Source organism: Corvus hawaiiensis, chromosome 6, assembly GCF_020740725.1.
Source record: "Corvus hawaiiensis isolate bCorHaw1 chromosome 6, bCorHaw1.pri.cur, whole genome shotgun sequence".
NCBI classification, from domain to species: Eukaryota; Metazoa; Chordata; class Aves; order Passeriformes; family Corvidae; genus Corvus; species Corvus hawaiiensis.
Genome location: NC_063218.1, coordinates 65,897,566 through 65,909,380, shown reverse-complemented (window position 1 = coordinate 65,909,380; position 11,815 = coordinate 65,897,566). Strand labels below are relative to the sequence as shown.

Below are 11,815 nucleotides of genomic sequence, written 5' to 3'. Positions count from 1 at the left end.
AGCACCATCCCTCATTTGCCTCCCACGGCTCCCCAAGCGGCCCCAAACCGCCCCAGCGTGCCTGTGCCGGGGCCAGGGCCTGCCCCGAGCCCGACCAGAGGCTGTCACCCAGCCCTGCACCAGCTCCCACCCCTGGGAGAGCTGGGAATGCACTGAGAGCTCGGCTCCCCGGGCTCCCCAGCACCCAAACCGGTCCTCATACACACAGAAATGCCCAACCTGCCCCTCTGGGCACAGCCAAACACCACAATTCCATCATCCCCAAGGAACTCTGGCACTTGCCTCTTCACCTCTGCCCATTTCCAGTAGCCGGGGCTAGGACCGGCCTGTCAGAAAGAGCATTCCCTAGCCAGTTCATCCCAGCCCAGAGGAGAAGAGGAGCCTGTCCCTGACCCACACCATGGGCAGGACAAGGGGGGCCCTAGCTGGCTTTGCCTACTCCAACACCAAAGCTCTTGGTCCCAAAGATGGGGCGAGTTCAGTGGTTTCTCCTGTCCTGAAAGAGAGCAGAAAAGGGAAGTTAATCCCACTGTAGAATCCAAGACTCCTGCATTTCATATTTCTGCTCTGATTGCTCACCGTGCAGTTTTATCCATGGGAAAAAAAAGGAGAATGTCACCATATCAAATAAAAAGTTGATTAATCCACGTAGGGGCTGTGGAGAGAAGGATACAAAGGAACTTTTCCATGATTTTGGGGCTTGAAGAGGGAGTGAATTTCCCTCGAAGCTGGGAAGGGCCTGAGCATGATAAAGCAAAGGAGCAGCTTCATCTCTCCCTGGCAGAGAGCTCTGGGCTCCATTATGGATACAAATCAATCCCAGCAGGATTTCAAAGGGTTTCTTTAGGATGTCAGGTCCCTCTTTATCAGATCCCTGCTGGGATTCAGGGCCTGCCTGGTCACGGGGTGCTTTGATAAGGGCTGGATTTAAATCCCAGATCTGAGAGCAGACATGAAAGTTCCCTGGGTTTCTAAGGGTTGAAAAGCTCGAGCTGGATTCGCTGCAGAGCTGAAAAGTCAGGATAAGAGAGAGCAGGGAGTGGCCAGCAGGCTCAGGCTCCTGATCACGCCCCTGAGATCTATGGGATCCATGGCATCCATAGGATCCGTGGCCTCTGGCACGCTGCTCCAGCACCCTGCAGGGTGACTGACAGCCGGGCAGGGGAAGGAGCCACCAGCAGCTCTGCGATGTGCACCATCCTTCACCTTGCACGTGGCCTAAACAGCCACCAAGCACCGATGGACTGACTGAGCCGAAAATATCGGCGAGATCTGTTTGCACTCCAAATTCCCTGCAGCCTCTTCCCTTCCTGATCCATCCCTTGAAGCAGTAAGAGTGGAATTCCTCCCGTGGTTGCTCTTTCCCTCCTGTTTTCCACGCAACAAGAAAAAGCAGCCACGTGAACAGGAGTAAAAGCCCCAAACCCACAAAAAAGCACATTCTCAGCATCACTAATCCCTGCCAAATTGCCAGGAACCTTCCAAAACTACATCCAAGCTTGGAAACAGGGAGCCAGTTGTTTGTTTAAGCAGCTATTGATCCAGTCTCTTCCAGCTAATTAAACTATTCACTATTTAAACTCATTAAACTGCTCATCCTGCTCCTGGCAGCCAGAGGCAAAGAAGAAATCGTGTCTAGATTAAATGGTGATGGTGAATGTGCCCATGCCAGTCCTTGGAGAGGTTGGAATTGCATCCCTGTTCCTCCGCTCTCTTTTCCGTCCTTTTTCCTGCAGTGATTCCCACCCGGATTCCTCAGCTCCAGCTCTCTGAGCAGCCTCACGGGGAGCATTTCATCCCCTTGGAGCCAACTCCATTTGTTGCATCCTTCATGCCTCAACCACCCCTAAAAGCAGGGAAGTGCTGATGGGCAGTGCAGCTGCTTCCACTCGGGAATGTTTCCAGTGGAACAGCGAGGGAATTCTGAGACACTTCCACCCACTGCACGTTATTGCTGGATAAAAGGTGAGGCAGCAAAGGATCAACAAAGGGAGATTTCAGCAAGACAAAGTCCAGACAGAGAGGCTGCAAGTGTTGCTGGGGCTGCTAAGCTGGGAAAACTGCAAGGTCAGGCTGTGGGAACATGGATTATACTGAGGTCTGGAACCGGTGTTGGGAAGAGAGGGAGAAAAAGAAGGAGAAGGAGGAGAAGGAGAAGGAGGAGAAGGAGAAGGAGAAGGAGGAGAAGGAGAAGGAGAAGGAGAAGGAGAAGGAGGAGAAGGAGAAGGAGAAGGAGGAGAAGGAGAAGGAGAAGGAGGAGAAGGAGAAGGAGAAGGAGAAGGAGAAGGAGAAGGAGAAGGAGAAGGAGAAGGAGAAGGAGAAGGAGAAGGAGGAGAAGGAGAAGGAGAAGGAGAAGGAGAAGGAGGAGAAAGGGCCCAAAGTAACTGCACAGCGAATTTCCTTACCATGAGCCAGGCTCATTCCCTGAGCTGACCAATATCTCTGAGCTCCCCTTCATGGCACAGCCCTGCCAGTAAAGAACAGAAGTTCCTGCCGCTCCCACTGGAATTCTGTAGCGTGCCTGGCATTCCATACGTTCTGCTGCCTGAGAATTCCTGCAGCCGTCCTTGGGAAGAGCAGTTCACTGCCACAGGAGGAACAAGAGGAAAGCAGTTGCCACTCTCGGGTTCTGTGCTCTGTAAAAAGTAAAACCAGATAAAGATCAAAGCTCCATAAAGCTGGAACCATCTCCAACCTCGGGACAGCCCTTCTGTGGGAAAAGCGTGGATGGGCAATTAGGAAGGAGATCATCATGCACATGGGCAAGGGGGGGGAATTAAATTCTGTTGCTTTCTGATTGAGGCCTGCTTCAATTTGCAGCCTTTATAATATCAGTTTAATGGGACTTTTTGTGCTTTAAAGAGGTTTTTATTAGCTGGGGGTTGTCCCTGCCTGGACTGAGGCACAGCACAACGAGTCTCCTGCCTCCTGAAGCCGTGTCGTTATCCCAGCATCTGAAATTAAAAACCAGCACTCTGGGAAACCTCTCTACTCTGAGGAGAAGTGTGTTTGGGTCTGTGGAGAGCCTGGAACAGCTCTGAGAGACACCAAACATCCTGTGGATCCCAATGAACAGCAAAACATTCCAGCAGCTCCTTCCAACACCGCCCTTGTAGGGAACTCTGTCACCCCAGTGGGTATTTGTGGGAGTAAGGAAGAAATCCCACTGATGACCTCAGTGTGATCACCTCTGGTTCGTCTGGGGATAAATCTCCTTTATCCTTCTGGGAGAATAAAGGAATCCAATGCTGCCTTAATCCCCTGCTCCTCGGAGTCTGGATTTCCAGAATCCATCTCCTGGCCCAGCATGGGAAGGGTTGTCCAGCGCTGGAACAGCTGCCCAGGGCAGTGGTGGAGTCACCAACCCTGGAAGTGCTCATAAAATACATGGATATGGCACTTGAGTGTTCATAAAATACATGGGGAAATACATGGGGAAATATAGGGATAAATACAGGGGGAAATACGTGGATAAATATATGGATAAATGTATATGGATAAACATAGATGGATAATCCACGGATAAACATATGGATAAATATAGGGTTAAATATGTATGGATAAACACAGACCTTGCCTCCCTGAACACCAGGAGAGCCGGTGTTTTACCCAGATCCCAGTGCCCTGCACGGCTGCACTGACACGAGCGCAGGCCGATTGCTCCGCCCAGCACCATCCCTCATTTGCCTCCCACGGCTCCCCAAGCGGCCCCAAACCGCCCCAGCGTGTCTGTGCCGGGGCCAGGGCCTGCCCCGAGCCCGACCAGAGGCTGTCACCCAGCCCTGCACCAGCTCCCACCCCTGGGAGAGCTGGGAATGCACTGAGAGCTCGGCTCCCCGGGCTCCCCAGCACCCAAACCGGTCCTCACACACACAGAAATGCCCAACCTGCCCCTCTGGGCACAGCCAAACACCACAATTCCATCATCCCCAAGGAACTCTGGCACTTGCCTCTTCACCTCTGCCCATTTCTAGTAGCCGGGGCTAGGACCGGCCTGTCAGAAAGAGCATTCCCTAGCCAGTTCATCCCAGCACAGAGGAGAAGAGGAGCCTGTCCCTGACCCACACCACGGGCAGGACAAGGGGGGCCCTAGCTGGCTTTGCCTACTCCAACACCAAAGCTCTTGGTCCCAAAGATGGGGCGAGTTCGGTGGTTTTTTCCTGTCCTGAAAGAGAGCAGAAAAGGGAAGTTAATCCCACTGTGGAATCCAAGACTCCTGCATTTCCTATTTCTGCTCTGATTGCTCACCGTGCAGTTTTAGCCATGGAAAAAAAAAAGAGAAAGACACCATATCAAATAAAATTGCCCTTTTCCAGCATTTTTATTCCAGGCATTAAAAGGATGCTCATTTCTCTTCTAGCATTGTTTCCCTCATTTTAGGAGAACCGTTTTCTTCCCAGACCCGACTCGTCAGTTATTCGATCCTCTGGCACTGGATTTGGACAAAAGAAGGGACGCACCTGGACTGCAGGAAATCACTGAGAGAAAACCCTTCCAAAACCTGACAGAGAAAAAACAACAGGAGATGCAGGAAGACACATCCCTCATTTGCACGTCCGGAGTGCTTTTCTAAAGACTTCTCTGCATCTGGACGCTCCTTGCTCTTGGCTTTCTTTACAAGAATACATTTGCTGCTAAACACGTCTCAGACCCTTATTTGATCGGGATAAGGTGGGATGGAGATGAAGACTCCCACAGGGAATAGCCAGGGAGATGCAGGGCCTGGGAACATCAAGGACAGAGAAGAGATGGAACAGGGATTGTTTTTCTTGTTTAGAGCCAGCAGTGCTGTGAGCTTGGAGAACACACGGCACCGCAGGGATCCAGGGCAGGAGCGGGATAACTCCGGGATAAGGGGAATCTGCTCCCACTCCAGGGCTGTGCCAGTGAAGGAGGGGAATTTTTTAGTGCCTTCATTGCACGCAAAAACCAAACCCAGCACCACCGAGCTGGACTTCCGTGAGCTGCAACACAAAGCGGCCCCTGGCCTTTGGGGGAACACAACCTCCCCGAGTCACGGAGCCAGGGGATGACACTTGGGAATGATCCTTGCTGCCTGCAGGCAAATCAGATGAGGGAGCCACAGGAGCTCTGGGGTTTCCTGCTCTTCCTGCAACGCCATCGGTCCAGACCAGGAGACCTTTCCTGGAACAGATCTTCCCTGTAAAGGGAGCTGCACCAAAGCTCAAGCCCTCATTTAGAGACCCCTGGAAAAGCAAAGGTGAGAGGGGATTACCTGGAGCCCCAGGGGACCGAGGTGAGGGCGATGAAGAAGCAGACAGCAAAGTGCTTCCACTGCTTCTCACTCCAGCAAGGGGAACATCCCTGGAATTTCATGTCCAGCGTCGCTCCAGGCCCCACAGGTGAACCCACACGTACTCCAAGGCTGATCTCCTTCAAACTTCCAGCAGCACAGACCCACCGGGAGGAACTGCAATCCAAGGACACACATCAGCAACCGTCTTCCCGCTTGCCACTCTCTCCACATTTTCCCTTTCCAGTGGGATGCAGGTGCCACCCCCCAGAGGCAGGAGAACTGCCTTGCAATCCAGTACAAAACCTGCCTGGAAAGCCCAGGATGCCCGGAGCCAGCAGCCGTTTCTCCTGGAGCGCCTGCTGACAGGCATTTGAAGCCTGCTGTGCCTCACAGCTGCTTTTCTGCCAAGGGCATTCCCATCTTTTCTTTTTTAGCCCAAATAAAGCTTTGCAAAGCTGAGTTTTGTGAGAAGTGCTTCATATTTGGATTATTCTTAACTTGGAGTTTCCCTCGGCACCAAAATCAGGGGCTAAACCCAACATGGCCTCAAAGGGCCATAAGATCCCAGATATGCAATCCCCAGTTCCCTCAGGATTGGTTCATTAAAGCTTTTCAGGGGTAATTTGGCAAACTTCAGGGTTTGGTGATTTCACCATCAAAGCCACATGAAACCTGTGCAAAAGGAACTTAACTAAAGCTGGCTAAAAGTGGTCCCTGCTGATGACTCATTAAAACACCCCCTTAAAAAGGAGCTAGGATTGATTCCATACTCACAAACCCCCCTTGCCACGATCGGCGCTCTCTGCCCGCCAAGGACACGGCACCGGGCAGGGACACTTCTCCCACTCCCCGGCAGAGACCTCCTCCTGCCACATCCAGGGAACCGCAGCCGTTCAGGGAACACCAACTTTGTCCTGGGCTGGGAACAGGACAGGGACAAGGAACACTTTGAAGTCATTCCCACCTCGGTGCTGTCCAGACCTGGCAGAAAGCGCTTCCCACACCTCTCCTGGAATTCTCTTCCCCGGCCCTTCCAGCTTCGGAAGGCTTCTGGGGGAGCCTCAACTTTCGGTGCAGCTCAGAAGCTGCACGTGCCTAAAGCATCCCCACGGGAACACGAAGCTTCCCTCGGGCATTTCGTTTCTTTATCCCAAATATTCTCCCCACTCAGCCACAATCTAGAAAGAACAAAAGGGAAAAGAAGGAAGACCAATTAATTCTGACGTAAGGAGTCTTGACTATCCCGACACACTGCCACGTGAAAAAACATCCCTGCCCCTCTAACAAATCCCTCTGATACTGGCTCCTTTCAGGATCAATTATTTAAACGCTGTATTAAGGAGCGTAAGGACACAACGCTTGGAATTCTCAAAAACGGCTCAGCTCTCAGCTACTCCAAGCACTTTCCCACCCGGGGAGCGGAGCTGTCCCAGATTTAAACGCCACGTTTGATCCAAATCCGACAGAAATCTGCTCTTGTTTGGTTACTGAGCTTTCCCAAAAGCTGTGCAGTCAAGCCTGGAAATCCTCACTGAAGCTTTGCCATGTCACATCGGGATTTACCCTTGGGAAAACCCCACTCTGAGCACTTGGCTTTCAAGAGGTTGCACCCGATGTTACAGACGCAGAATTCCTGTGGGGTTTGGCATTTCCTGCACCTCCAAACACGTGAAAAGAATGAAGTGCAGAGTCCCAAGGCTCCATTATTGCCGTTCTCCTCACATCCCTCTCCTCAGCTGCACGTGGCTTTGTGCCTCCTCTGAAGGGCTGGAAAGGAATTTGGGAACCCCCCCTCAGCTTCTTCGGTTTTCAGCCTTTTCTCTGAGGCAGCCCAAAAGGCAAACAGGAAAAAAAACCCCCAGAAGTGCACAAAATCCCAGCCCCTCCCAAGATGCAGCTCCTCACACCAAACCTTGGGAGAATCCCTGGTGCTTCCAACACCGCTGCAATCCCACCTGGAGCTGAGCCTACAGGGTGTCTAATCCACATGCAAGCCTGGATAGCCCAAAGCCTGCAAGAAAAGAGGAGGCAAAGTGAAGGGGAGAGGGGAAAAAACGGAGTTTTGGGTTTTCCCCGTGTTTGCAACAGGATTGAAGGGCAGGATGGAGAGGTTTTGTGGCAAAGAAGTACCAAAGGCTGCTTCATTGCCAGCAATTAGCACTGCTCAGGTTGAATCCAAGAGGACAAATGCACCGGGATCAAACAGGAGCGGCCGACAGGATGGGTTATGACACAGATCTGTGAAGCTGGAGCCTTCTTTCTTCTCTCGGGCTCTCCCAGAAATTCTCCATGGCCGGACGTGCTCCCGCTCTCCCCGCTGGGGAGGATGGACTTGGATAGCCCGGGTGACTGATGAGCCTAAAACAAGAAAGTGATGCAGTGATCCAAGTGTTTTTCCAAGGAAATGACATATTCTCTGGACCTGGCATAACCCATATCCCATGGCCTTCTCCAGGAAGGGTCCCAGCTGGATATGGTCTCCCAGAAAGGATTCCATAGGGGCTCACCTTTTGCCTGGAGCTCGGCTGAAGTCCTCAGCAATGCCAGGGAATGTGGCCATTGGAGGCTTTGGGCAGATTTGGCTCATTTGCCTTTTTAGGCTTTGCTTCCTTCTCTCAGCCTTCCCACTGGATTGTGGCCTCCGAGGAATACGTAAAATCCCATTCCATTCCTATTCTTTCGGACAATTTTTTGTACCGTTCCTGTACAAAACGAGGCCCCCTGTTCGGATGCTTTTCCCCACCGTTCCCCGGCAGTTTTATCTGCCACTGCATTCCCTGCGTTGCTTGGGCTCTTCCCAGGTCTCTGAGCTCCTTCACAAGGCAGGAGATCGATTTGGCCCAGGAACTAAACCCTCCCCAGGAATTGTCTGATGCCATCTCCGCATTTGACAGCTGATCCTTGTGCTCAAAGGATCCCTCTTTCTTCCCTTCAGCCAATTCCAAGGCTCGCTGCCCCCAGCTGGGATCAGTCCCCAGTCTGATCCCTGCAGTCTTCCCTGCCGGGATCCTGCTCAGGAATCCATGGGCTACAAAGGTAAGAATTAATTCTTCCCACCCCTGCCCAGTTCCAAAGGATTTGGTGTCTGCCTTACCCGGCTGGAGCCTGCTTCCAACTCTGTTCTTGCTGCTTCTGCTGCTTTCCATTTCCCAGGAATTCCACCGACAGAGCGACAGCGATTTCCAGCTCCGCCAGGATTCCCTCTGTTGCGTTTGGGTGCTGGAAGGATATCAAAACCAGGGTCTCTGGGGCTTTACTATCAGGAAATTACATCCCCGGATTTGTTCATTTCCAAATATTATCTCTTCCCAACAAAGCACTGGGCATCCAAGGAATACAGAAAATGATGGGCTGACCACTGCTTACTCCTCTGGAATGTCAGAGCTTGGAAAAAAAGGGCAGTTGAGGCTTCTCCTGGTGCTGCCCGTGAGGTGTATTTTACTTAAGAGCCCCTTCCCGTGTCTTTCCCTGTATCCACCAGAAAATCCACCCGTTCATTCCCCAGCTGCTTGCTTCCTCCCTCTTTTCCTGTATCCAACTGAATTTTAACAGGTGAATATTCCCCTCTGGAAGAGCACCTTTCATTCCAAACCTAAGAACAAATGAATCACTTCCCTTTGACCGTCCTCAGTAGGATTACACTGAGAGCAGTGGATGGAAAATGATCCTCTCCTGGTCCCTGCTGGATTCCCGGAGCAGGGATTCTTTCCCTCTTTCACCCCCCCACGGTGCCCTCCTCCCCCTCCCCCTCCCGCCCCACCCCGCACCCTTTTCAGGCTTTGTTCCACAGCTTTTGCCTCCAGACCTCCGATCCTTTCGTTCTACAGGAGCTCCCAGCAGCTCCACAGCCTTTCCTCTCCCATCCTGATCATTTCTCCAAGAATGGAGCTCCACATTTCAATTGCCTTCTCTTTTCTCTGACAATTCCCACCAATCCAGACCTAAAACTGACACAAGGAACACTCGGTGCCCACAAATCCAAACCCAGACCCGGCCATCCCTAAACCAGCAACTCCCGGACAATTTGCGTTCATTCCAACCTAACACTGAGGACTCACCCAATCCTTCAAAATTCCCAAGAAATATCCCGCTGCCTTCACAGCTCCCAGGGGATTCTGCTTTGTGCTCACACGGATTTGGGACTTCCCTGAAAAAAACCGTGCAGGGCACGCTGGAATCCCCGATCCCGTGAATCCGGGGAGCGTTAAAAGCTCGGTCCAGCCTGGGCCCCCGGAAATTTTTGCCAACTATCCCCCAAGTGCTCGGGATAACAGAACTCTCTGGTACTGCATTTTTGCCGTTGGAAAGCCTGGAATTACTCTATTCCTAGTGCTGGGCTCTGCATATGGCCGAGAAAATCCCGGCCTCCACACAGACCCAGATTCCAAACTTTTTGATACATTTCAGCAAACCGAGAAATTCACCTTCCCTGCTCCTTCTTAAGGGCATCCTTCTCTTCCCTTACCCGGCGGGCTCTCTCCCACTGGGGGTGGGTTTTTCCCTTCCCATGCTAATTAGTCCCTACTTCTAGGAGGTTGTTTGGCACCTTTCTTCCCTGCGAGGGATTTCTTAACACAGCTACCGAGGCTTTGGGAGTCTTCTTTATCTCCTACTTTCTGCAAAAACACCCTGTGATCCATAAATGCCACAATCCAGACGCCCAACTTCAACAAGACATCCTTTTTACCTAAAAACACTCACTCTCAACTCTTAGATCTTTTCAAGTTTCACCCCCGCAAAATTCCCCTATCTTTCCACCACTGAATTCCTCAGTCCTGCTTCCAAGGATTTCTTGAATACCACGGGGCTTTTCTCAACATTTACCCCCACCACCTTCCCTACGTGCCCACTGCTCATCACCTCATTTTTCCCTCAATGTCTTCGTTCTCCACCCCAGAGAGTTTGTCAAGTGTTGCCCCCAAAATGTTCCCCATCTGTCCACTACTCAGTTCCCCATTTTGCCTCCAAAATATTCCTTCTGTCCCCTCCAGATTGCATCCACTTTTACCCCCAACGTTTTACTTCCTCTACAATATTGATTAAACCTTTTCCACCCCAAAAATGTGCATTCTCTCCCTTAAACAGCACCTCAGCTTTTCCCTCAAAAACGCCCCAGAGGGAAACTCAGATTCAGCCCCCAAACTCCCATTTTCCTACACAAACAGTTCTTGTGGCCCTTCTCAATTCCCCCAGGCTTTCAGCTAAAGGAAGAACTGGAAGCCTAGTCCCTCATCTCCGCCCCTGTTTTGCTTTCCCGGAAAACCTTGCGATCCCACACTTTCTCCAAGAGATCTGCTGGGAGTACTGCAAGGTTTGCTCTGTCAAGAGCGCATGGGGGGTTTACAGCACTTGTTCCTCTGCATCTTTATCCTTTCATCAGCTTTCCCCTGGAACGGTGTTGTGGGAGAAGCTTGGAATTACCAGAAATGGATCAGGTGCACATTTCTGCCCCACCAGTTTTTATCTGGTTTGAAATTCCTGGAATTACCCTCAAATGTGCCCTAGAACACTGCTGTGAAAGGATCAATGAGAAGAACAGCCTGAAAGCAGAAAACCACCTCCAGCAGCAGCCAGAACGATCCCATTTCTCTTCTTACCTGGTCCTGCCAGAGCTCCCAACAGCCATTCCCATTCCAAAACAAGAGCTGTGGAAGACATTCCTGCTGTCCGTGAGGGTGAGGTGGCAGTTCTGGATGTTCTTTGCTGTGGAACCAGACAACAAACAGAGTGGAAATGATCTTGGTGGTCCCTTCCAAGCCAAACCAGCCCGTGATTCCATGCGTGGATCAGCACCTGTCCCAGCTCCATTCCAGAAACCTCCTCCCATTAACCCAGAACTTTCCTTTTGCTGCTCAACATCAGGGATTTGCTGCCGAGTGCCTCGGGCAGGGGACGCCTCAGCCTTCCCTGGGACCGCAGCATTCCCTGGGACCGCAGCATTCCCTGCGCTGCCTCAGCACTCCCTGCGCTGCTGTTCCACGCCGATCCCGTGGTCCAGCGCCTGTGCGGGCTGCAGTGCCGGGCTCTCCCCACAAGGCGGCAGCACCGGGAGCGAGCAGCCCCGGCCGGTCCCGCTGGCTCGGGGGGGCAGCTGCGCCTTGAACCCGCCCTGAGCCGGCGGGGCCGTGAACACAGCGGGCACAAACCCCACCGGTGCCCTTTATTTCACCCTCAGAGGCACAGGATCGCAGCATTTCCTGGGCTGCAAGGGACCCGCAGGGAGCATCGAGTCCAAATCCTGGCCCTGCACCCCAAGAATCCCACCCTGTGCCCGAGAGCCTTGTCCAGACCCAAACTCTTCCCCCAAGATCCTGAAAACACAGAGGGGCTGGGAGAAGGATGACCATGGAGGATTTTTTTATATAGATCTCCTTGTACGATCATTATATAATATTATTAGATAGTCCAGGAACCCATCCCTGTGCCTGGACACCCATCCCTGGGCCGGAATACCGATCCCCCGCGGCCCCCACCGTCCGCTCGGGGCTGTCCCCGTTCCCCGCTCACCTCCGAGCCCGGAGCACCCGGCCCGGTGCCCCCGGCCCGGCAGCGCTGCTC

The 11,815-nt window shown here is 52.4% G+C and overlaps 1 long non-coding RNA gene across 1 annotated transcript; it reads right to left on the bottom strand.

Annotated features, from left to right (window-relative positions):
* Positions 1-7,949: 7,949 nt before the first annotated feature.
* On the bottom strand, positions 7,950-10,897 carry LOC125327414. Its single transcript, XR_007204217.1, has 3 exons — positions 10,855-10,897; positions 8,352-8,476; positions 7,950-7,959 (listed from the first exon to the last, which is right to left on the bottom strand). It is a non-coding gene; the product is annotated as an uncharacterized LOC125327414 (long non-coding RNA).
* Positions 10,898-11,815: the final 918 nt, after the last annotated feature.